This window comes from Meles meles, chromosome 5 (genome assembly GCF_922984935.1).
Source record: "Meles meles chromosome 5, mMelMel3.1 paternal haplotype, whole genome shotgun sequence".
NCBI lineage: Eukaryota > Metazoa > Chordata > Mammalia > Carnivora > Mustelidae > Meles > Meles meles.
The window spans coordinates 141,779,705-141,804,598 of record NC_060070.1 but is presented as its reverse complement, the minus strand read 5'-3'; the positions used below and the strand labels follow the sequence as shown (position 1 = coordinate 141,804,598).

Below are 24,894 nucleotides of genomic sequence, written 5' to 3'. Positions count from 1 at the left end.
CCTGCACACCCCCAGAGGAAGCAGTCTCCCCACCTCCAATCTCTTCTGATCCCAATCCAGCCACACAAATTCATTACATGAATGAAAGCTTACAATGCAGGAAAAATCGATTTCTCTAGTCCACCCAAAATACAAATTCTGGGTACCCTCTGCTTACAGCTGAAATCCAAACTTCTTCCAGTCAGGGCTTCCAAAACCGGGCCTGAATCTCCCCGGTTGGGCTTCCTCCCTGACACAATCCCACACAGATACTGACCCCTCGTTTACCCACAGTGTCTACAAATCACAACACTTCTCTCTTTAGTTAGCCATCAACGCCTACACACAAGACACTCCTTTCTACCACGAATCGGGATGAGTCTTGGAAAGCCTTCTTCACTTCCTTCCTAGCACTGCAGCCGTCCCCTGTTAATTTCCCTGCTTCCGCTAAGCATACTACCTCATTTTTAGTTTACGTGTAACTAACCTGACATTTATCACGGATGACCTTGATCCGCTCTTTCTTCACTGCAAAGATCTCGATTCACAAGGAGAGTGGCAGGTACTTCTGAGGGCAAGAACCTGCAGGTCAGACCGTCTGGCCAGCCCTGTTCATAGAGATGCTCAACAAACAGGATTTGAGGGCCGGGGGAGTTTTAAAAAAAAAAAAAAAAAAAAACCCAAGAGAGAAGAACCCACAAGCAGCTCCATGGCACTGGGATGGGTCAGAATTCGAATCCGAATCAATCACTGTGTGCAATTGGTAACTGCCCCATCCCCCGAAGAACAGCTTTGAGTAATGAATGTTAAAAGAACACCACAGAGATTAGTAAAGCACAAATAAATCTTAACTATTGTGGGAATTACATAAAACAGTAATCGTTGTACCTTAAACGGTTGATGACCCAATACCTTCAGGTATTAAATCAACATTATGGTATTTAACAAGCTAGTACAGCAAAATACACACACACACACACGTGCATGCGCGCGCGCGCGCGCACACACACACACACACACACCCTCCCCCTTGATTTTCTACTAAGAAACTAAAAAAAACCTTCACCACCCCTTGTCCTGACCAGTCTCTACTCTTGCCTCCCTTCCTAAACCTACAAGAAACATCGCTATACAGACGACGAGCCCAGTACCAACTACCATTTGCTCAAAAGAGAGACGACGCCCCACTCCTTACCTACCGGGCAGCCTGCGGTCCTTGACACCCACAAACATCACAGCTAATCGCAAGCTCTCGCGAACCCAGGACGAACCACAGTGGAGTGGCCACATTCGCAAGCTATTGGCAAAGAGTTAAACAACTTTAAGGGAAACTCCCAGATATTAAAATGGTAAAAGAATGGGGAAACACCACTGTCCCCCTGTTACGAAGAACAAAGGGTTTTGTAACCAATCGACTGCCCCGCTTACCCCACACACGTGACACAGGACAAGGCACCGAGCCCAGAGGAGGGCCCTCCAGGGGGAGATGCTGAAGGACCAGACGGAGGCGGGGGGCCGACTGAGACAGCACAGGGTGCTTCTCAGACTGTGGGGATCACAGTTGTTGAGTCTGGTTATGTTTCTCCCTCTGCGTTTCCTATCAGTTGCAAACAGGTATTTTTATAATAGGACTAAATGGGGGGAAGGGGGGGATATGAAAAAAGAGAGGGCAAGCTAAGCTCAAACTTATTATTAGACTCTACAGACATACAAACAGTTTGACACAGTGACTGGACCTTTCCAGCTGCTCCTTCTCAAGTTCTGCATTCAACTCCCCGGTGCAGGCTGGATGCAGGGCATCCAGAGGAAGGGGCAGGCAGGAGGCAACTACCACGTCCCCACCAGCCAGAATCCCGCGACACAAGGCCATCATAGGGGTGGACGGACCTCACAGAACTGTCTCGCCCCTCCAGCAACGTCCCCTCCCTGTGAAAAGAAGAACGCCCTTCGCCATCAGATTCCACCTGACAAGTGTATCCTTTTAAACTGGCAACTGTAGGAACACGCCCATCTTCCTTGAAATGGGCCCAGCTCTCACTTTGAGCGTTAAAGAAACCGGACAGAAGTACCGCCTGCAACGTGCGGGCTGCCGCTCACGGCTTTTTAAAAAGTCAGTGACAACAAGCGCCACATGTCATGAGCTCCCACGGAAGACCGACACGCAGATACGCATGAGGCGGGAAAATATTCTTCAAATCCGGGACCCAGAGGATAAACTGCTCCCACCCCTGTTCGAAGAAGGCACTTTTTGCCTGATGACTTGCTCGGTGAGAGCATGAAAAATAAAGCCGTTAACAGATTAGAAAATGGCAGGCAAACAAATTACCCCTTAAAGGAATAAGCCAAGCTCCCAAGTGATAAAGTATTTGCAAGACCCAGATGAAAGCAGGGACTGAGCCGCGAGACAAACCAGTATCCTTTTTTTTAAACGGCAGCCAGAAGACTCTCTCTTTTGCACAAAGTGCAGATCTGTGGTTTGGCTTCTCATCCTGCAGAGTCCTGGAGGATTACAGAGGTGCTGGCGGGGCCCTGCTGGTCCCACACACCAGGAGAGTCTGGATGACCCGGCGTGGAGGCCACACCCACAGGGGGCAAGCATGCTCGGCCCACTCCACTGTGCAGGGCACGTCCGAGGCGATTTACTCTAGAATGCCAGATACGAGGAAATGAGTGCGTGTTATTTTCAGTCAGTAAAGAGGGGGGAGGTGGCGGGTTCCCAGACATAAAGCACCTACAGAGTGTCTCCACCTGGAGAGGCCGGGGAGAAAGGATGCTGTGTGGAGCGGAGGCACAGGCCACACAGGCCACCCACCAAAGGCTGGAGAGGGAGGTGGAAGGCCAGTCTCCGGCAGCAGCAAGCAGGTATACCCACCTCCGGGGGCATTTACTTCGCCCCCCCACCCTTCCAGCGGCTGACACACTACCCACGACCACGTGCACGGTCCTTCCCATTCCTCAGCGTGAAGATGCCTGGAAAGGCCAACACTGTTTGGACGAGGACAGTTCCCCATTATCGAGACGGTGAACAGAGTACGGGGTCCCCGGGGTCAAGTGGAAAACGCTATGTGGGGCCTTCACGGTTGGCCGAATGGCTGTCCACTGCCCACTGGGGACCCACAGCAACGCCAGCATTCGGAAAGCACAGAAGGCGTGTGTGTTCCTCACCCAAACCAGACAGGTCGACTAAAGCACGATGCAGTCCTTTGTTTGTTTTATTAACTGATCAAGGAAGGCGTTTCCCCTTACAGAAGGCTTCCTTCTAGAACCCTAGGTACATCCTTAGGTCAAGAAAACCCAGTTAAAGCAAACTCTCCAGCGAGCCAAGTTAAACAGATCAAACCGATTGAAACCAGCGGAGAAAGACATGAATAAATGTATTTACAGAAGAATAAATATACAGAGGCTTCCATTTTATTTACTGTGTATTAAGATCATGGGTTGGGGCGGGGGTGAGGGAGGAGAGGTGGTCTGGGGTGAAACCACGTCATCACTGCCCGTCCACAGTGTGAATGTGTAGGTGTCCACCAAGTAAAAGACTAAAAAATTCACACAGCAAGCTCAGAGAATACAGATACAGGCTGCTACTTGTTTGGCGTTTGAGACAAATGTTAAAAGCTAAAGTCTTTAGATTTTTTTGGAAGGATCTTGCCAAGATCATCCTCACTACACCGACCAACCGAATGCGGGGAGACCTGTCTGAGGCCACATGCAGCTTGGGTACAGGACAAGCAAGACCAAAAGGCAAATGCTTGGTGCTTAGGTCAGAGTTTTCTCGGTCCCATCATGCTGCATCCAAGTGCAGGGGAGGCCCAGCCTCGTCACTGACAAGGCCATCTGGGGTGCCTTTTCTCTAGAAGCTCCTGGGTCCGGGAGCCTCATGTCAATTCACTCATGAGACAAAAACAAAAACAAAACCTCAGCCCTGCTGGGGTGAATCCCATTAAAGCTGAAGTGTCCCAAAAAGGAGGAAAGAAAATGTGCTGAGACGTCAACTCGCTAATCTGATCTCTGAGTGTCATTCTATGTAGAGATAAATGCCCTAAGACAGGCAAATATCCCAAGAGATCATGCTTACTTGAGACTGCTCTCTCCATCTGGAACGCTGTTCCCCTTCCCCTTGCCATGGCTGGCTTCTCATCATCCAATGACAAGAACACTCCAGACCTGTTCTTTTAAGGAGGTCGCCTTTTCACGGTCTCTGTTCCCAAGTCTCCAATTCAGAGGGAAGGACCAAACCATCCTAATTAAGTACACTGCCCATGACCAACTCCTCAAGTCCAATTCCATCCCCTGCCCTCTGGGGGCAAAGGAGGGTCTGCCCAAGACACTACTACTGTCTCCCCTGCATACGGGTGTCACCAGGTACAGAAGATACGCCCTCCAAGACACGTCCTCCATCATACGGGCAGGGCACAGCAGGAACCCTGAGCTGCTGTACCATCCGTTCCTGAGGAATCACACAGTTACACACACCCACGTTTTTGGAGCAGAGGGGCACAATGAATGCTATCCAGAGGGGGCCAGAGAGAGATGGGTGGACCTCAATGAGACCCAGAAGGACGGGGAAAGGAAGAGGTGTGTGGTTCTGCCCCAGGGAAAATGACCAGCCATCCCCTCTGTAAGTCTACCCAAAGGTCAACTGGGATTCGGTGTCATTACAGATCCATTTCACAGGAATCCGCAAGGCATCTGCCCACATGGTCACCATTTCTGCCATTTCCACGGTCATCGCTTCGTTAATTCCGCCACATGCTCACCAGCAGCGGCATCCAAGAGAAGCCAAGTGAGGTCTGGTTCTGGACCTTGACCACCGTGCCGCACAAGAGGCCATCCCGCCACAAGGTGTTATGCCCTTGTGGGTCCACGTGTCAAACTGCCCGTGGGCCAGCATCCGCCGGACCAGGATGAGGGTCCGGCCGCAGCCCCATGCCCATGGAACAGGCACACGGAGGCCCTGTGTACTGCGGGATCACACTGCCTGAGCTCCAGTGGGGGCCTCCATCCTCCCCGCTCCTCCCTTCAACAACTCCCTGAGCTACACACAAAAGTTGGCATTATTTTTCTCCAGAACCTTCTCTCATTTGGGGTTCAACTGGCATGGCCAACAGCCAAAAGAATGTTTTGCTTGATTACTTAAAATTTTATCCAAATAAATCTTCAAGTATATTTCATATTTTTAGGTTAAAAAAAAAAGTTGAAGTAACTTTATGGGAATAAACAGACCAAAAGAAACACTGGCACTCTTCTGAAAGTTAATGAGCAGCAACACACCACCTACAAAGAAATGCCACTGACAAGCCAACTAAGTTTCATGCAAAATATTTTCTGTTTTGTTAGAAGCCTTCCTGGGGCTCCTCCTGCCGACCGATGGCGCACACAGACCTGTCGGAGGCTCACAAGGGGGCGGCTGCAGTGGCAGGCCGGGTTCCCTGGCCTTATCTACAGGACGGAGTTAACCGACTTAGTGCTATCTGTGTGCTCCATCTCCAGGACAGCTCTAAATACCGTGCAACAGCAACAGCAATTTCTAGGTTAATCACATTCCATTTCTGTCCAGAATTTCTGATCGTTTACCAATGCAAGGAGGACACGGCGTGTGGGCAGGACGCAGCTGGAGAAGGCAGGAGCGCGGGGCATCTTGCGATTTAAAGAAATGCCCAGCCGGCCTCTTGTGGAGGGGTGTGTCGGCCAAAACACCGTTTTATTAACTCAATTTTCCAATATGAAAACCATAAGCTGGCAAAATCCAATTACTTAGATTACATCTCAATTCTAAACAAAGAGCAAGGAATGGGTGGGGGGAGGGTCTGTTCGTGCAAAAAAAAAAAAAAAAAAAGACACATCGTGTCTGGCAAACGCAAAATGACCAACACGGCTGTGCTCTTTGTGCCGGGGTGCGAGTGGGGCCTGACGCTTTGCCAACTTGCTGAAAGGCCTATTCAAAAAAAAAAAAAAAAAAAATTTCCTGTGTTTCCATCCCCAAAATAATTACCCACTCTATTCTACCCCAGACACACACACACTACAAACCTGGAAGCAACTCAAAGAGATCAGGAGTGTATGTGTGTACGCGTGTGCGTGACGGGGACTGTGGGGGGTGGAGCGGGGGAATAGCCCCTGCCCAGGGCAAGCTGCCCACCAAATTCAAATGCAAGTGCAGTTGTGGGCAAACCACACACACAGGATGGCTGTAAACATCCTGGAGAGGAGAGAGAAAATAAACACATCCTCAAGTGAACCAGGAGGCCAGCACAGACCGACTCATTCCTCCCCCCTCTCCCCCCCACTGGAACGAGAAGCCTTGCCAAAAGATAACCCCCTTCTGCGCTTGCCTCCCACCCTGCTCCAAGCTGCCCAGCAGCATTTGCTTCCCCAGGGTTTGAGGACAGGGTTTGAGGTTTGAGGGGACAGGAAAGGGAGGTCAGCGGGCTCCGGCAGGAGAGGCGGACTGCAGAGAATGCTCGCCTTATGGGGTTTCTGGAGCTCCTGCCATACTGGCTTTCACAGGCCTCATTCCTTGCTTTAACTCCTAAACTAATGCAAGAGGACAGAGATACTCAAAACCACCCGACGGGAAATACCCATAGTATTTGTCTCCATGACGTTACACAGGCAGCGATTCAGAGCCAAGGTCCCCAAATCCCCTGAGAAGGAATGCGCACCGAGTCTGGCTCTGTCAGAGAGGTAGAAAGGAAAGCACGGGGGTATGAGAACGCTGGCTCTCGTTCTACTGAGACGCACTCTAGGGCAGGCTGGCCTTCTAATCCTTCATTAAAGCCGAGAGGAGCAGGCCGCAGCGGCACACAGTGGAAAGGAGAATACCGAGGCCGTTCGAGCTCGATCTCGTCGGACCTCATCTATAAAACTTGAACACAGTAATTCCTGTAATAAATTCCCCTTGGGGCTGCGACTTCACAGCTCCACATGAGAAATACCCAACTTTCTGCCCGTGCCCAGTGGGAAGTCAGAACGTTCTCTCAATCTCCCCGACGCCTGCACGGCTCCGCTCACGACTCCAAGCACCAAGTTTCTAACTACAGCTCGTCCTGCAAAACAGCCAAGGGGATAACGTCTCGATTCTGAGATAAAGAGCCTGCCGAGCACTTCAGAAGGCGGGAGCAGGAAAGTTAAAATATAGATGCATTTTTTTATATGGCATAATTCCAGAAACTGTTCCACAATTCCGTTAGACGATCCTACACCCTGCTTAAGATTTCACCTTTCCCATCATGAATAAAATCCTTCATGTAGGGCGACACCCCAACTTCCTTCAGAACCCAAAAACACCCTGAGGAATACCAATGTGATGCAAATATGCGCATGTTCACCCACTCTACTCATCACAACACCGGGTGCCCAAGGAGAAGGCAAGCCCATAAATCCAAATGTCACACAACTGCTCCCAAACACCACACTCCCTCAGAATGCAGGCACTGGAAAGCAGAGAGAAGAAAGCAAAGTGTGAGGGCGCCTGAGTAGCTTAGTTGGGTAAAGTGTCCAACCCTTGACTCATTTAGGTCTTGATTTCCAAGCTCTGCACTGGGATCCATGCTGGGCATGGACCCTACTTTAGGGAAAAAAAAAAAAAAAAAAAAAAAGCTGAGACTTTGCGTTTGCTCAGAGGAAAGGACTAGGGAACAGAAAGGATAATATCAAAATTTAGTAACAGCACTACTAGTAAGCCATGCAGAACAGCATCTTCCTGAGAAAAAGAATACTTGGGCACATAAATCTCAGGTGGGCGGGGACAGCCCCCACGAACAGTATACAGAGTAACATGCAGTAAAGCTTCTGATTCAATTAATTAGAAATTATGCAATTACGCTTTAAAAAAAAATCTTCCACGGCACCCTGAAATGTCAAAGAACCAAGGACAGCCTGGAGAGCATGACTCTGTCATGATCAAGGAAATATTTGACACTGACTTCTTTTGTGCGCTAGAAAGCAACCATGTCAAATTTGAGAGGGATCATCATTAATCAACAATTAAAGCGGCAACAAAGCCCTTTTGTTCTGTCAGTCACAAACGTCCCACGTGTTATGGTTTACCACCTATGGAAAACTGCCTGCTTTTGCCAGGCCAGGCACCAGAGCCTTCTTTTTATCAGGGACCCAACCTCAACCCCAACCCCAGGATCCAAGAGCTGCAAATGCTCTTTCTCTATGGAGACAAGTTTCACAGCAATCCTGAGCAAAAATCCTATCTTGCAGCAGAAGCAAACAAGGTTAGGAGTCCTGGGATACCACATGGAAGTTAGGAATCCAGCCAGGACTGGGCAAAGAAATTCCTGATACCTATTGTCGTTACAAGGTGTAAACAAATTATCTAAAGTCCATTCAGTTTTAAAAGCCTCAAAGAGCCAGTTAAAATGTTAATCTGCCTTTCCACTCTGTCTGGAAATAGCACTGCCAATTTTGTTTTTAAAACATTTCAACAAAAACCCATGCGTTTTCTCAAGGTGAGGTTACTCAACACCCAGTTGCAAATGGCCAGAAATCTCGCTGAATCCTGGCGAAGGAGATGGTTGCGGGAGGGACAGTGAGTGCATCACCTCGTGAGGGAAGGATCAGGTCTTACTTCCTCTCTTCCTTCACGGAAATAAGGAAACTCCTATGAAGACATGACCTCTTGGAATGCTTCACGGCTCATTCATTAAAAAACGACACCCGGTGGGAACCTTCGAAGGGTACAATCACAGTCAATCCTGTAGGAACTCCCCACCAGAAACACTCACGATGGGGTCGCATGGTGGGGGAGACTCTTGACCCCACCAGCACGTGACACACCGGAGCACAAAGGCAGTGCTCAGAACTAGTCCCAGAACGATCCAGAAAAGGGTTCAGCTTCCCATGTTCCTCGGCTTCTCAGGTAGTCCGTCAGCTAACCGAGACCTACCTTACTGCACCGGCGAAAAAAATAGAAAAGGGACCCTGCACCATTTCTGCACCCACTGGAAATCCCATGAAGTAGCCGACAAGCACCAAGAGATGGCAACAGAGAGTCCTTAGACGCCCCCACTAGGATCACCACGGCAGAGAAGGGCTTTCGATTTGGGTGGATTTAGGATAAGCCCTGGCATTCACCAAATTTTAGGACCCACATTAACAATGCTAAGAAACCAGCCACTGGGTAAGGAAAGCAGCAGAATGAACACTTTCTCCCCCACCAATTCAATTACAACTCCAGGTCCTTGCTTGTCTGGAAAACACAGGGAAACTCACAAACCAGCATCTTGTCTAGGTCCTAAAGATATGCCAGGGCTAAAATCCACAGGACTGGCTTCGGAAACACATGCCTCCCCGCAAGGCGATTCTTACCACCAAGAAAAGATACAGCAAAACTGATGTACCACAGTCCGAGTGTTTCCTTCACTACAGAGCCCAAAATAGTCCTCTTCAGGCTCTGACAGAAATTCATGTGGTAGACCGAAACACAATCCTGCGCAATTTTTGAAGTGTGGGGTGTCACTAAAGCTCTCCCCGCCTGAAGTGTTGGGTGAAGTCTGCTCTGTAATAAAAGGATTCACTACACCTCACACATTCTCTCTTCTTGAACATTTAAGGCTTTGTCAGGAGGGAGAGAGGGAGAGAGAGAGAGAGAGAGAGAGAGAGAGAACGCACTCACATGAAGGGGCAGGCAGAAGAAGCAAGTCCCACTGAGCAGGGAACCTGATGGGGGACTCAATCCCAGGACCCTGGGATCATGACCTGAGCCAAAGGCAGATGCTTAACCGACCTGAGCCACCCAGCTTCTCCCCTGCCCCATTTCTTAAAGGTTTTATTTATTTGAGAACGAAAGACCATCTTCTTGAACATTCATGAAAGAGGTCTAGGCTCTTATGACAATTGCCTAAAGATGAGGAACCATGATCATAATTAAAGAATCTGCTAGTAGCTAATGAATATAAATGGCAAGTAAGTACCCTCTTTCTTATTATTTGTACTCTGTGATCCTGGAGCAATGGCACTAATTCCTTACACCAGAAAACGGGGGCTCACGTGCAATCCCAGACACGGCCCCTCCTCTCAGGCTTCGTGGCGCTTCCGCCAGCTGCCGTGATGAATCTAGATGTGTCAGCGGTACAGGAATTTACATGAAAAACAAGGAAACCGTGTCAATCCAAAGAAGGCAAAAGACAGTCAACAGATGAATGGATCAAGAAGATCTGGTGTATATATAATCTGGATTATTATTCAGCTGTAAGAACGAATGAGATCTTGCCATTTGCAACAGCATGGATGGAGCTAGAAAGTATAATGCTAAGGGAAGTCAATCAGAGAAAGACAAAAGACTGTATGATTTCACGCACATGTGGAATTTAAGTAAAAGGAAAAAAAGAGAGGCAAACCAAGGAACACTCTTTTTTTATTAAAGATTTATTTGAAAGAGAGAGAAACTGCCTGTGCAGCATGGCAGAGAGAGGCAGAGAGAATCTCAAGCAGACTCCCCACTGGGCACGGAGCCCAACCCTGGTATCACCACCTGAGCCCAAATCAAGAGCCAACCACCCAACCAACTAAGCCTCCTGGGCACCCAAGCAACAGACTCTTAACCACAGAGAACAAACTTGTGGTTACTGAGGTGGGGGAATGGGCGTAACAGGGAACGAGGATTAAGGATCCTCTGTTGTGATGAGCCCCAAATGATGCAGGCAAGTGCTGAGTCACCACGTCATACACCTGAAACTAATATTGTACTGGACGTTAACTATACCGGAATTTTCAAAAATTACACACACACACACACACACACACAGAAGGCAAAAGGGAGTCAAAGGCAGGAAAATCACCCTCCTAATAATGCCTAGAATCCCCCATGCAATGCTGAATGTCCACTCATAACCCAGGCTGCACAGCGTAAGCATTCGTCAGGCTGGGAAGCAGAAACATCTTTCCAAGTGCCACCTGTGGACTTGAACCAAACCACGTGACCTCTTCAGCCAGAAAAGCAAAGGGGGACTAGCGAAGGAGAGGCGCACGTATCACATCTTACGAACAACAACTCGTGACATTCAATCTCAAAAGCCGTCCATGACCTCAGGTAAGGTCCCGCTCTCCGGTACGAAAGTCCTCCCAGTCACTCCCATCAGCCACCTGGCAGGGCAGGGGTGAGCCCCAGGGCCTTCGCCTGATGCCGTGAACGCACTACGTGGAGAGAGTCCACCTTTGTGCACAGGAGCCAATGACAAGCAGACCGTGAACATCTGTGGCACGTACACACCCACCATAACTGTGGGTGCCTGAAATGAATCCTCCGGAGGGTCTGGTGAGGAGGTCCTCCGGCCAGACCTCATTTACAGCACAAAATAGAAGCTTCTCCAAGAGAGGAATGTCATTCTGACCACGGGGGAGCTTGTCGAATATGTTTATCTCTCTTCCAGCCATTTAACCAACAAACCCCTGCTGTTACTAAGATGAGTGACTTATCACTCCTTTTCCCGAGATCTCATATTTGTCTCTGCCAGGATACTACAGAAATAGCTCGGCGGACTTTCACAGGATCTGAGCAAAGCCTGCAGGACAAACTCCTAGCAGAGGGACCGGGAGCGTGCAGAAATCCAACACCCACCCACCCGCCCCCCCCGCCCCCCCCCCCCCGCCCTGATGCTGTAGCCCACAGACTAGTCGGCTTCCCGCTGAGCAGCTCAACTCCCTGACAATTTCCGACCCCCCACCCCCACTTAGTTCCAGGAAACAAAGGGAAGCCTAATCTGTTAGCAAAGACTCAAGATAAACACCCCAGCCGCATGGACCACTTCAGCAGCCCCAAAGGGCTGAAGGACTTCCTGTTCAGTTAAGCTCTTTGTGAATCCCCAAGGCTGCATGGAGCCTGTTCCCCTGGTCTACAAACGGGACGTGATCAAGCCACGAGATCCACGTCCTTCCCACAAAGAGGGCCACACAGCCACAGACCTGGGGCTCTGCTTCAGTACTGCCTGGTCCCACTCATGTTCCCCGAAGGGCAGGACCAAAGAGAGGGCAGGACGGCCAAGAGCAAAGAACAGAAGAACTGGGTGAGAATCCCAAAGCTCTAATGATCCTAATAGAACATGAAAGCAATGGGGGAGGGCAGATGCATGGGGGAGAAGGGCAGCGATCCCACAACTGAAACAAAAGCCCATCAACAAGGGATGTTCCCAACACTCATGAGTCAGAAGAAAGTGACCCACCTCCAAAATCTTGTTTTTTTAACCCACTTCACACCCAGCTTCCCCACTAAGAGTAATTAACAACTGTGATGGGTCCCTATAAGCCCATGCTTGCCCAAGGTCCCGGGCGCTCCCGTCCACCGCCCCACCAAAACCAGAACCAGCTACCTAGCTCCGCTGAGTGGGCAAAGCACTCTGTCAAAGGGACTGTCTTCAGGGTTCTTTGCAGGCGATGCTGCTCCTCCCCAACAAGGCAAGTTCCCTGAAAAGGGAAAGGGGAGAGCCCAAGGGGCAAGGTCAGGAAGGGAGGGGGCAGTCAGGGGCAGCACCACGCAGGAGGGGTTGGGAGAGTGGGGGGAAACGGTCACAACTTCCCAGATGTTCAGAAACAATGGTACAGGCTTGGAACCCTGGGAATCAGCAACATCCTCCTTGCCCCTGCAATCCACGGATGAACCCCAAGAGGCAGAAGCTAAGTCTGTCCTCACTTCCTCACAGCTGGCTTCAGCAGAATGCTCCGCCAGCAAACGGGGCAATCAGAATCGGGCTCGTAGAGATGTGGGTGCAGCCAGGGAGGGCCAGAGGGTGCAGAACCACTCCTGTTAGGAGTCTCCTCAATTCCACCAGCCTGAACATGCCCTAACGGTCTCCCTTTGATCGCAGACCCATCCATCTTCAACTGTGTCAATACGCCGCTGGACACCACGCTCCTGGCCATCCATCTGTCCTGGGAAGGGTGGCCGGGCCTCCACCGCCAGCAACTTGTCACCAGGCCTGGTCGGAGCACATTTCCAGCTGGACACTTATGGCTTTCTGCCCCACCCCCCACTGACTCCCACCCAACCAAAGTCCTCTCGGAGAGCAGTGCTAACCCCCACCCCGGAAAGGGTCCAGGACCCTGGCCCTAACTGAGAGAGAGAGCAGGCATGCATTTTCCCAGCTTATTCTTTCAACCGTTCCCGTCCAAGGTTACCTCTGTTTGGCCTATCTTACACAGCCCCCGGCATCCCAGATGTCACCTAGTACCTTCGGAAGCAGACACTCTGTCGGAGTTGTGGGGTACGGTAGTCTATCTTCACCGGGTTTTGTTTTGTTTTTAAGTAACTAATTTCTTTTTTGGCATACCATTTTAAAACCAGAAACCGTGACACAAATCCGCACTGCAAACACACGGGGAATGACAGAGGCTGCCGGTGCCACCGGTCAAGTCAGACGTCCTTGCTCTCGGCGGCCACAGTCTCTCAGTTCCAGGATTACAGAGACAGCAAGGAACTCGACAAGGGATCGCAAAACAAAACTGGACTCGGTGGCCGAAGGGACACGCAGTGAAACTGTAAAGGAGCTCAGATTATCCCCACTCTGTGTGTCTGGTTTCCTCTTGGAGAAAGGAGAGGAAAGGGACAAGCCCGGTAAGTACGGGGGCCCATGGAGGACCCCGCCGCCACGCAGTGTAAGCACAAGTGTGCGTGCATCTGGAGGGGAACGGGGGCAGAGGGAGATGCCACGGTGTGCTGGAGCACCGAACAGACACACAAAGGAGACAAACACGGTCTTCCGGGTCTGAACACGAAGGCTTCGGTTTCGGGAAGTGCGGGCTCGTCTACCCACAGCAGGACAATATAAAACATGGCCTGCGCACCAGCAGGGAGTCGGCTGGGCCCCAGCACTTTGCCACTCCCGCCAGCCCCTGCAACAGCTTCCCTCTGAGATAGAAATAGGTTTGGAAATGCAATCACTCACCACAAAAGAACTTTCCAGGAAGAAAGGTACAATTTATTCCTTCCTGGCCTCCTCTTCTCAAGCAAACAACAAAGACAATCTCACACCCTTGGGCTTCCATGCTGATTAGCTCAACAATAAAATCATAAAACCACGGGGCTGGAGAAGACGGGTGTGGCTCCCGGGGGGGCCTGGAGCTGCTGGACCGGACAGGTCCACCTAGAGCTCCAGAGACCCCAACCCTAAAAAGCCAGGCCTGAGGAAGAAGACACCACGCCTCAGGGGAGGGCTCATGTCTAGAGTCGGGCTCTCCCATGTTCTGAATTCATTTCAAGTAAATGTGAAAACACAGAATATCAACACCAGACAAAAAACCGACGTGGAGAAAAAGAGCTAAGTGCAGGCCAGGCCATGGAGATAAGAACCCCGCTTCCTCAAAAAATTAAAGTGAGAACTACGGGACCATGGAGCAATTCCAGCTCAGCCAGATACCCGAAGGAAATGGAAACACTCTTGCAAACGCACACGTGCAATCCTAGGTTCACGGCAGCATTATCTACAACGAGAGCTAAGCCACGGAAATAAGCTCTGAGGCCATGGCGCAGAGGGGACAGTTCTACATCAAGAAAACATGGTACACAGAATACAAAATGGAGTATTATTCAGCCATAAAAAAGGAAGAAATCCTGCCACATCATGTGGGATGTGGATAATCCTTGAGGGCATTATGTAAGTCACGGAGAAAGAGTGATCTCACTTACACGTGGAGATCTTAGAAAACCCAAGTTGTAGAAACAGGGTAGAATGGTGGGGTGGGGGTGTGTGCGCATGCATGTATGGGGGTGTGAGCAAGAGAGGGGGTGTGGACATGGTATAAACTTGCAGGTGATGAGTAAGTTCTGGGGGTAGAATGCACAGCATGAGACCAGAGCTAATAATGTACCGTATACTTAAAAGACAGAATGCGAATCTTAAAACCATTCACACACACACAACCCCCACACACAGGAAACTATGTGAGCTGATGCGTATGTTACCTAGCCTTATTTGGCAACCATTTCACCATATGTATGTACACCAAACCATCAGGTCACACACCTTAAACTTAACCCAACGTTATAGGTCAATAAAGCTAAAGCCGTGGAGGGAGACACACACACGCAAGTGTGTGCGCATACACTCAAATGTAACCCAACATCCAGGAAATCTCAAAGCAGCCAGAATTAAAGACCCCACTTGGTCGTAACTAAAAGCATTTGCTAATAAGACAAATGCAGGGGTTGCCTGGGTGGCTCAGCTGGTTAAGCGTTGGACTCAACTTTTTAGCACAGGTCACAATCTCAGTGTCATGACATCGAGCCCCAGGCTGGCCTGTGTGCTGGGCATGGAGTCAGCCTGGAAGTCTCTCTCCCTCTCCCTCTGCAACACCCCCTCCCCACTCTCTAAGAAAGTAATCTTTAAAAATAAACAACAAAAAAATCCAGATCTCTTTATAAAGTAAGAAGTAAAAATGTTATTAATTAAGACCAACCACAAGAATTCAAAGAAATGGGGCACCTGGGTGGCTCAGTCGGTTGAGCATCTGCCTTTGGCTCAGGTTGTGATCTCCGGGTCCTGGGATCGAGTCCCTCTTCAGGCTCCCTGCTCAAAAGGGAGTCTGCTTCTCCCTCTGCCTTTGCCCCTGCTCATGCGTGCATACTCTCTCCCACCCCCTCCCCCTCTCTCAAACAAATAAATAAAATCTTTTTTAAAAAGGTGGGGGGTGAAATGTCCCAGCACAGGAAGACTCCTAGGGTCCTGGAACAGAAAGAAAACTGAAAAATCCTATTCCATTGTTGAGCATCTTGTCATCACTCCCCTCCCTCACCAGACAGGAGGGGAAACAGTAGCTCAAAAAAGTTATTTGGTGACTAGAGCAGCATTAAGCTACTACTGAATACTATTCGAGAACACACAATGACATTCTATCAAAATACCACCATTAGCAGTCCATGGAATTCACACAATGGAATTCTGAGTCACTTGGATAAATGAATGGGTTGGTTTCCGGTCATGGGACACCCCGCCGGGGGAGGGGTTAGCAACTGTTGGCATGGCAATGGTAAACCAATACATTCCCATCCACTCCTGACAGTGGCTCAAATAAACACAGATGAGAGCTGACCCTATTTGCCCTTGCAAGAATTTGGTGAAACTCTCTCTCTCCCCAGCATCTCCTTATGGGAACGGGCTCCATCCCAATCTCTATACAACACTCTCTGAGAGATACCACCACCCCTTTAAAAACCCCACAGGCTAAAAATCCAACAAATTCCTTTTTAAAAGATAAGCCCCTGTGAAAATTTTTGACCAGTAGACAGAACCGCCCTTCACAGCAAGCAAGACTAGAAGCAGGAATTCTAGGTGCCCAGCGACCGTCTGAGTGTTATTCAGTGTCCTCTCTCCTCCTCCTGGTCTAAAACGCAACGTGATTTATAAAACCCAAAGCTGTTAGACACACAGAGAAAAGTGGAGACAGACTTTTGGAAGTGTGTGTTTTATGGGTAGATTCCGCCGCTGGGTACAAATTAAATTAAATCTGGTACAAGGTGAATTGGGTGAAGTCAGGGAAGGAATGAGAGGTGCATTAGCACACATGTGTATCTTCACCTCCTTTCCACCTCTACCCCCCGCCCCACATGCAAACACATGCACACCCTGCAAAGGACTACGGGAAACACTCTCGGGCCTGCAAGAACCCTGAAACCAGGGATGTGATGGATACCGCACTGTCTGGCTGTCAGCCTGAATGCCATCCGAGAATATGGAGTGTTAAAGCGAAGAAATAACTTCACATAGCATTGTTTGCACATTTTCTTCCCTATGGCCCAGAAATAGCAGAAGCCATCCCAGACCTAGATGTACTGTGCCAAGGGTATGGGTGTGTTGAGTGCATCTATCTGGCCAGAGGGAGCATCACCCACTGTAAGCCACAGTGAGCTGGGAATCATCTTAGAGTTAGGAAATTCAAGCCAGATTATGACATTCCCTTGCCAAGGTAATCTAAGGTTAAATCGCATTGTCTGCTTGGGGGAGTTGTTTGTGGCAGGAAAATCCTTTCGCTCGGATGGCAAGTGTTTAGGTCGGCAGTACAGTACACAAGCTATGATCTAAAGTGAAATTACACCAGAGAAAGGCGGGGGATGGTGGGGGGCGGGGGGGGGAGAGGAGGCAGGCAGCCAGTGACGGGTCTATAAATAATTTCAAATAAACCGCAAGGGAAGGAAAGACATTATTACTCTTGTGTTTCTGCACAAGGCAGATGAACAAGCAGGAAGGAAACATTTGGGGACATATAAAGAAAAAAGTCTCAATAAGGCATGGTCTCTAGTAGGCACGAAAAGATCTACCAAGAGCTAAAAACTCTGACATCTAGGAAGGGAAGGGGAGAAGGAGGGAGGGAGAGAGAGAGGCAGGGAGGAGGGCAAAAATAATTGAATTCATACCACCCTTCACTCACTGGTCTGAGTAAAGGTGTGTACAAAGAACCCAAAAGAGAAGACAACAAAATGATCACAGAGGGGCACCCAGCTGGCTCAGCAGCACTGTGACTCCTCATCTCGGGGTCATGAGTTCAAGCCCCATGGTGTGCACAGAGCCTACTTAAATAAATTAAAAAATCATCACAGAGCATACACCAAAGGTGGGGGAGGGGATTCACCGAATTCATTCATTATTACCTAGAGGAGTCACGGAAACTATCAAGATGAGAGTATTCTGGTGAGAGCAAGCACTTGGGGAGCGAAGCTACAGCTCCTTGATCTACTTGATCCAGGCAAACTGGTTCTAAGAATTCTTAACCACAGGGATAGTCACTGTCCATTCCCACAGCGACTCTACATAGAAGGAGATCAGAGAGTAATTATGCCAGCTGCTTTCAATCACACACAGCATTTAGTCCTTAGAGCAGTGGTTACCTGTGCGACCCTCCAACCCACAGTATCAGAATCATCTGGAAATCTAGGAGACATGCAGATCCTCAGGCTTCACTTCAGAACTACTGAATGGAACCCTGGGGTGGGAGCCAGGCGGCTGCATTTCAGCAAGCACACGGGACGGTTCTCACGTGAGCCGAGGTTCCAGAACCACCAGCCTGCAGCTGCCTCCATCTGGCAACGGAAGGGAGGCTCAAACTTGAAGTAGCTTTTCAAGGGCATACATGTGAAGAAAAGCAATCTACCTTACGCCAAAGCCTGTGCTCCCGGTGTTGTATACACCACATCCCTGAGGCCCTCTGCTCCGAGCACCGGCCATGAAGGCTGGTTTAACTGGGGAGGCACTGTCAGGGATCTCCTTTATTAGAACAAACTCAGTCCAAAGTTATTTTAATTCTGGGTCTGTCCCCTTTTTTGTGGATAAGATCTACTTCCAAGATCTACTTCCAAAAGCAGCAGCAGAGGGGCGTCTGGGTGGCTCAATTGGTTGAGCAACTGCTTTCGGCTCAGGTCATGATCCCAGAGTCCTGAGATGGAGCCCCGCATCAGACTCCTTGCTTGGCAGGGAGCCTGCTTCTCCCTCTCCCTGTTACTCTGCCTGCTTGTCTCTGTCAAAGAAATAAATAAAACTTATTTAAAAAAAAAAAAAAGGCACCACAAAAGGGGCTGTATTATTAGAACTGTACGTACTGTAGTTCTAGTTTGCTTAGCAAAAATATATGGACGCTGCTTGGCAGGGCCTGCCTGCTTACCTAAGCCAAGCATGTCTGGGAACAGACTCCCTATCGGCTGTATCCAGTAAGAGAAATGGGTCTCTTCCCATTGGCATACCTTTGGTGGCTACTACTTTACCGACATTTCAACAAAAGCAGTTTCAGTGTTCCCAGGGGAAGAGTTAGCATACCAGAGATACACCCACTCTAGAAAAATTCACTGTGTGACCATCCAAACTGAGTCATTTCATAAAGCTGCTTTTTTGAAAGAGGAAATGATACCGACGGTCTTCAATCTTTCCTTATACACTGATTCTTTTTTTTTTTTTTTAAGTATGAATTTAAAATACCTATCTGGGGCGCCTGGTGGCTCAGTCGTTAAGCATCTGCCTTCAGCTCAGGTCATGATCCCAGAGTCCTGGGATAGAGCCCAGTATAGGGCTCCCTGCTCAGTGGGGAGCCTGCTTCTCCCTCTCCCACTCCCCCTGCTTGTGTTCCCTCTCTCACCACCTCTGTCAATAAATAAAATCTTTAATACAAAATATAGAATAAAAGTACCTATCTGGGCAAATGTAGGAGACTGGTAAAAGATGAACGTTTGTAACTAAAAACCAGAGACGGCTGATGTCTGTCCTCAAATAGGAAAGTCTGCCCTGCTCAGCTGAGGCTTAAGCCAAAAAAATGTGAAGAACATGGAAACGCACTTGTTTACACCCAAGGTCATTGGCAGTAGGGGGAGCAACCCAAAAGGTGGGGCGTGCAAACCTTGCCCTTCTGGACCTCCCAACAAGCAGGTCTCAGGCAGAAAAGGGAAGGCTGTACCTGCCCCCCACCGCCCACCGCCCCCTGCCAACAGCCCCCAAACCCACAGCCGGAGGGCATCTTTCAGGAGCCACACCAGTTAGGTTGTAATGAGAAAGATCAATGTTTTCGTTTTGCTTCCTAAATCCCTTCAGACCGCAGAAGCCATTCTTCTCCCAAGGACTCACAGCACGCCCGTCCTCTCTTACCCTTCGATTTCTCATCTTTGGAACAGGTGATCTCCGTCCCAGATAATCTGGAAGAGCTCTGTTAATTCCAGCCTCGCTCAAGCAGACCGGAGAACAGGGGCGAGAGGAGTATGGAACACATGAGAAAGGACGGCAAAGGCGGCTCAAATCCCCACAAAGCAGAAGAACCAACAACAAGCTCCAGAAAGCCCAAGTGCCAGCCCACAGTCCATGTCCACACAGGCATTTGCAGAAACAACAAGCCCGGCACCGCCCCACACCGTACCAAGAGCTTGAAGGCCGTCACGGCGAAGGCAAACATATTTCCTGGGGGCAGAATAACAGGCTGAACAAATGTATAACTTATGTTCTAGAGAAAGGAGAACTCAGAGAGAAAGATATGTATTTAAAAACGGCGAGAATCCCATCCTGTAGGAGTCCCGAATGGACAGAACCCGAAAATTTTTCTTAAAAAGAGTTCAAGTTAGGGCGCCTGGGTGGCTCAGTGGATCAAGCCGCTGCCTTCGGCTCAGGTCATGATCTCAGGGTCCTGGGATCGAGCCCCGCATCGGGCTCTCTGCTCCGCAGGGAGCCTGCTTCCTCCTCTCTTTCTGCCTGCCTCTCTGCCTACTTGTGATCTCTCTGTCAAATAAATAAATAAAATCTTAAAAAAAAAAAAAGAGTTCAAGTTAATGAACGTATCAAAGGCTAATCACAAAATAACCACGCTCCCCTCCCCCAAAGAAGGGGGAGTTGGGCTCATTCATGCTCATGGTTACTTGGAAGTATCGTCATTCATTCTCCCTCCAAGCGTGCAAGGAGCGAAGGCGGGCTCAGGCCTGGAGAGAAATCCCCTAGTCCAGCCATCCCCAGATAATCAGCCTGGCTAGAACGGCCTTCCCTCCAGCTAATAACCAATAAGCACTACACAGATTTACATGCTGCTCCCTCAGAGCCAAGGCAAGCTCTGGGTGTTTCTTAATTACAGTTTCAGAGAACAACTTCCTTGATTCACTAAACCACCTGGCCTACTACACGACTATATTCTCAGCAGAACAGGACTTCATAGGAAAGAAGCAACATCTCATACGGCCTCTGTTCGTTTCGGAATAGGTCTGAAACCAAGCAGAACGTTGACAAAAAACTCATTTTAATAAGACCTGGCTTTTGTTTTCCTTTTCAACGTTTTTGTTCTCCTGCCGTAACGTGGCAGACAACAGCGACTAATATTCGTGTTAATTCTACATAACGGACGCTTTTTGTCAAGTTGTCCTGTGCGCTATTGAAACTTTAAATTTTCTGCAAAAACTGAACTCTGAGAACACAAAAAGCTGGGTGTTCTACCTCTGGGGAAAAGCAAAATCTGTGAGTAGGAGATAAGAGGAGAGAATGCCAGATAGGCTTATTACCATCGTCATCAGAGAATATTTATTGTCACGGAATTAGAGGATTGGGTTGAATATTTTAAAATATTTAAAGAGACTAGAAAACTGCAGCCAACCTCAGGTCGGTACCCCGGGAAGAACCACAGGGCTTTCAGACAAGAAGGCATTTCCCCCTTCTCTCGGCGTCCCACATTAATCATGGTGGATGGAAATTCACTGACCTTATACTGTTATTAGTCTGAGGCCGCTGGAACCTGCTGTGAAATGAGAAACTTCCTTATATCCTAAGCCCATTTTTTTTTTGGCCCCAGGGAGCACTTACAGAACCAAAGAGCACTAAGAAGGGTGGAGAGACGGGGAGGGGTTTCAGAGGGCACAGATCTATCAAGGTATTTATAGGAGGATTACACCCCTTAAATGCAAATCAAAGCAATGGAGCCTAAAGAAAAGAGAAAATATTCTTGTCCAGTGTTCACCTTATTCCAAGGGGGGTGGGGGGGGGGAGGGGAGACCCACTTCTGATTAAGAGCTCTTCTTTACATTTCTAATAGCAGAAGTGGACCAAAATCTCTCCCTAACAAGTCATTCAGACTGTTGTCTGCCTCCTTACCCTGTACTTGAGAATCTCTCTGGCCAACCCTCCATGCCTGCTCCCAGCTCTAAAAATGAGGGGGGAAGAGGGGGAGGGAGAGAGAGAGGGGACGGTGGGAGGGGGGGAGCAGAAGTGCCTGGTACTCTCCTCCCATCCAAGCTCAAAAACAGCCAAGGGAGGTAGAGACATTGAGAACATTCTGCATAAAAAGCCAGATCTAACCACCTGTGCATAAGCACTCACATGTGAACCACAAGGGACACTAATGGCCGTCACCCCCTTCGCAGCCAAGGTGCCTTCAAACCCCACAAACCCCAGGCCAGTGCCCTGCAGGGGAGCCCCCCTCCCCCGAGCCCGGTGATTGTGTGTTCCCTCCCTCTCTGAGTTTCATCAAGGAGGACTCCCGGACTGATAAAAATGTTTCCAGGAGGGTCAGATACTGCTTCGACGATGAGGGATGGCTTACACTTGTCCTTTGGGGTGCGGAAGGGAAGCGGGCAGAAGCTCGGTGCACGGATGTTCGCGCTCATATTTAAGCTCTATGAAGTGCAGGGATGCAGGAAGAAGGCTAGAGCCCGGGCCCTGGTTTCCATGGCAACCACAAGCCTCCTAGACCAGAATTTGCATGGGAGGTGGAAGTGATATCCCTGCAATCAGTTCTCCAGGGTAACGGAAACAGGAACAGGAAACAGGAACAGGAAATGGTCACGGCAGTCCTGACACTGCCTCAGGTGAAGTCCACAAAAGCCATTTTCCTGAAACAAGTCAACGTGGTGAGAAGACGGGAACCGTAGGCAAATTTCAGGGGCAGCTGCCCACTCCCACAAGGGTCTAAAAATTTGCCTTCAGCAAGCAGGCTGGCCAACCTGTCCCCCTGAAGAGGTCACACCTGCACCCAGGGAGGGCCCCACGCTTCCCACCCGCCTCGGGGAGGAGCGGGAAGCTGTCTGTGCAGAAGAACCGGGCATCTACAAAGACCTCTCCAGACAGAATCCCACACCTGGCGGAAACAGTACCTTAAGAGGAGCCCGGGTTCCCCAAGGAAAAGCTGAATACGCAATTCCAGAAAAATAACCATGAAGAGAAACTGTAAGCTGGACGAGAACAGAAAGACACAGCTCTCCCTGCTTTAGACTCCTACAGAGGATGGACCTCCAAGTACCCTCCCACCCTAAATTACACAGGCCAGATCCGTGCTGCTTTAACACACAATTAAAAATGGAAATTACGGGAAGCCTGGGTGGCTCAGTGGGTTAATCCACTGCCTTTGGCTCAGGTCATGATCCCAGGGTCCTAGGATCGAGCCCCGCATCAGGCTCCTTGCTCAGCAGGGAGCCTGCCTCTCTGCCTGCTTGTGTGCTTTCTCTCTCTCTCTTTCTGACAAGTAAATAAATAAAATCTTAAAAAAAAAAAAATGGAAATTTCACGCTGACTTCAAAACTCAAGACAGGATGGAGCCAAAGTAAATGAATGCTAAAAGCTTTCTGATCAAAACCAGGAAACAGGCGCGCCTGGTTGGCTCAGTGGTTAAGCCTCTGCCTTCGGCTCAGGTCATAATCTCAGGATCCTGGGATCAAGCCCCGCATCACATCGGGCTCTCTGCTCAGCGAGGAGACTGCTTCCTCCTCTCTCTCTGCCTGCTACTCTGCCTAATTGTGATCGATCTCTCTCTCTCGTCAAATAAATAAATAAAATCTTAAAAAACAGAAAACAGGGGGCACCTGGGTGGCTCAGTGGGTTAAAGCCTCTGCCTTCGGCTCAGGTCATGATCCCAGGGTCCTGGGATCGAGCCCCACATCGGGTTCTCTGCTCAGCAAGGAGTCTGCTTCCTCCTCTCTCTCTCTCTCTCTGCCTGCCTCTCTGCCTACTTGGGATCTCTGTCAAACAAATAAATAAAATCTTAAAAAAAAAAAAAAAGAAAACAGTATAGCTTTCGACTAGGACAGAATCCTCCTTCCACTCCATCCCCACATACACAACACTCCCTTTTAATTAGCCAAGGACCTCTTATGTTTAACTCAACTCTTCCTCTGGTATAAGAAAGACAAGAGAAGATACGAGATGAGATCAAGCTGAGGATCTTTCATCTCCTAAGGTGAACACAGGGAGTGTGGCCCCTCCTAGAAGCGAAGGAAACTAAGAAATGCGGATCATTCAACAAACGGATTCAGTGCCTATAAGCACATCTTGGCTGAGACTGACTTGGGGACTAAAATGGTAGAGCTAAAAGCCAAATGCTAAAAGCTTACCAGGCTCCTACCTAGGGCTGAGCTAGGTGACTTCACTGAATTCTAAGAGCCACCGGGGTTGCTTGTCATTGCTAGCCTGCCTGGTGGCCCGTCCACCTTGAAGCCCACAGCACGGTCTCTGCAGGCCTCTTGCTGGTGGGACATTTCTGCACCCAGGGAGGAGTGGGGACGAGGTGTGGGATGTGCCCTGCTCTCACAACAGGCAATTTCTTACATCAACTCTAAGAATACTGATCAATTCTAGGCCTTCTACAAGATAGTCATAACTAGACTGGGACCTGATAGCCAAGCCGCTCCCCACTGCCCCACCTCTAAACCACACCACGTGCCTTTTCAAAATTTCAAGAAACCCTCTGGTCTCAAGCTCAAAGAAGAATTAGTCAATAAACCCTCACTCCCCCAGTCCCCCTTGTGAGGCCAGGCAGATAAAGCACGGAAGTACACAGGCCTTCCAGAAGCAGCCTGCGACGAAGCCTTAAGGACCACTTCCTGTGTCAGGGCTCAGCCCCACCCAAGGGCAAGCAAGAGGTTCAAGGCTCGGAGTGCTGGCTCCTGATGCTCTTCGGGTCTCCTCCTGTGGCCCAGCAGCCCGGGACACTGGCGTCCATCGGGTTATTAATGTGCCTCCAATTCCACTCCGGTCACTTGAGCCCTGGGCACTGGGCTGGTCTCTCAGTCTCTCCCTCTCTCTCCCTGCGTTATGTGATTTGGCTGAAGACACGCACACAGGTCTATAATGTGCTATCGGGAAGCTACCATGGGGCCTAGAACATACCAAAAACATACTCTCCATGGAAAGAGAAGCTCAGTGCACAGGTCCCCTTCCTAAGGATGCCCCAGGATGTGAGGGCGATCTGGCTGCGACATCTGTCACCCCATTGATCGCCAGGGTTGATTCGGCTGATCTGGCTGGCTAGGCGGGTGTCCCTTTCCTCCCTCACCGCTCCATGTGCGTCCCTCCCGAAGCTGCGGGCTCGGTCGAAGAGGACGACCTTCCCCGATAGAGGAGAGGACTGTTCTTCGGTCAAGGGTATACGAGTAGCTGCGCTCCCCTGCTAGAACCTCCAAACAAGCTCTCAAGGTCCTAAGGATGCCCCAATGTCCCTAGACACGCCCTGATCGACTCTTCAGCCTCTGTCCACGGA

General features: G+C 49.6%; 1 protein-coding gene across 5 annotated transcripts in view; it reads right to left on the bottom strand.

The window, feature by feature from the left end:
• The window catches only part of JARID2 (jumonji and AT-rich interaction domain containing 2), a 257,277-nt gene that overhangs the window by 67,850 nt on the left and 164,533 nt on the right, over positions 1-24,894 (bottom strand). Inside the window, exon 1 of one of the 5 annotated variants that reach the window (XM_046004331.1) lies at positions 13,869-13,930. The exons of 3 other annotated variants lie outside the window; for them this stretch is intronic. The gene's annotated coding sequence lies outside the window, so the exon portion shown is untranslated. Of the gene's footprint in view, positions 1-466; positions 548-13,868; positions 13,931-24,894 lie in introns of those variants that run through there. One more of the 5 variants, XM_046004330.1, reaches the window with a different exon arrangement.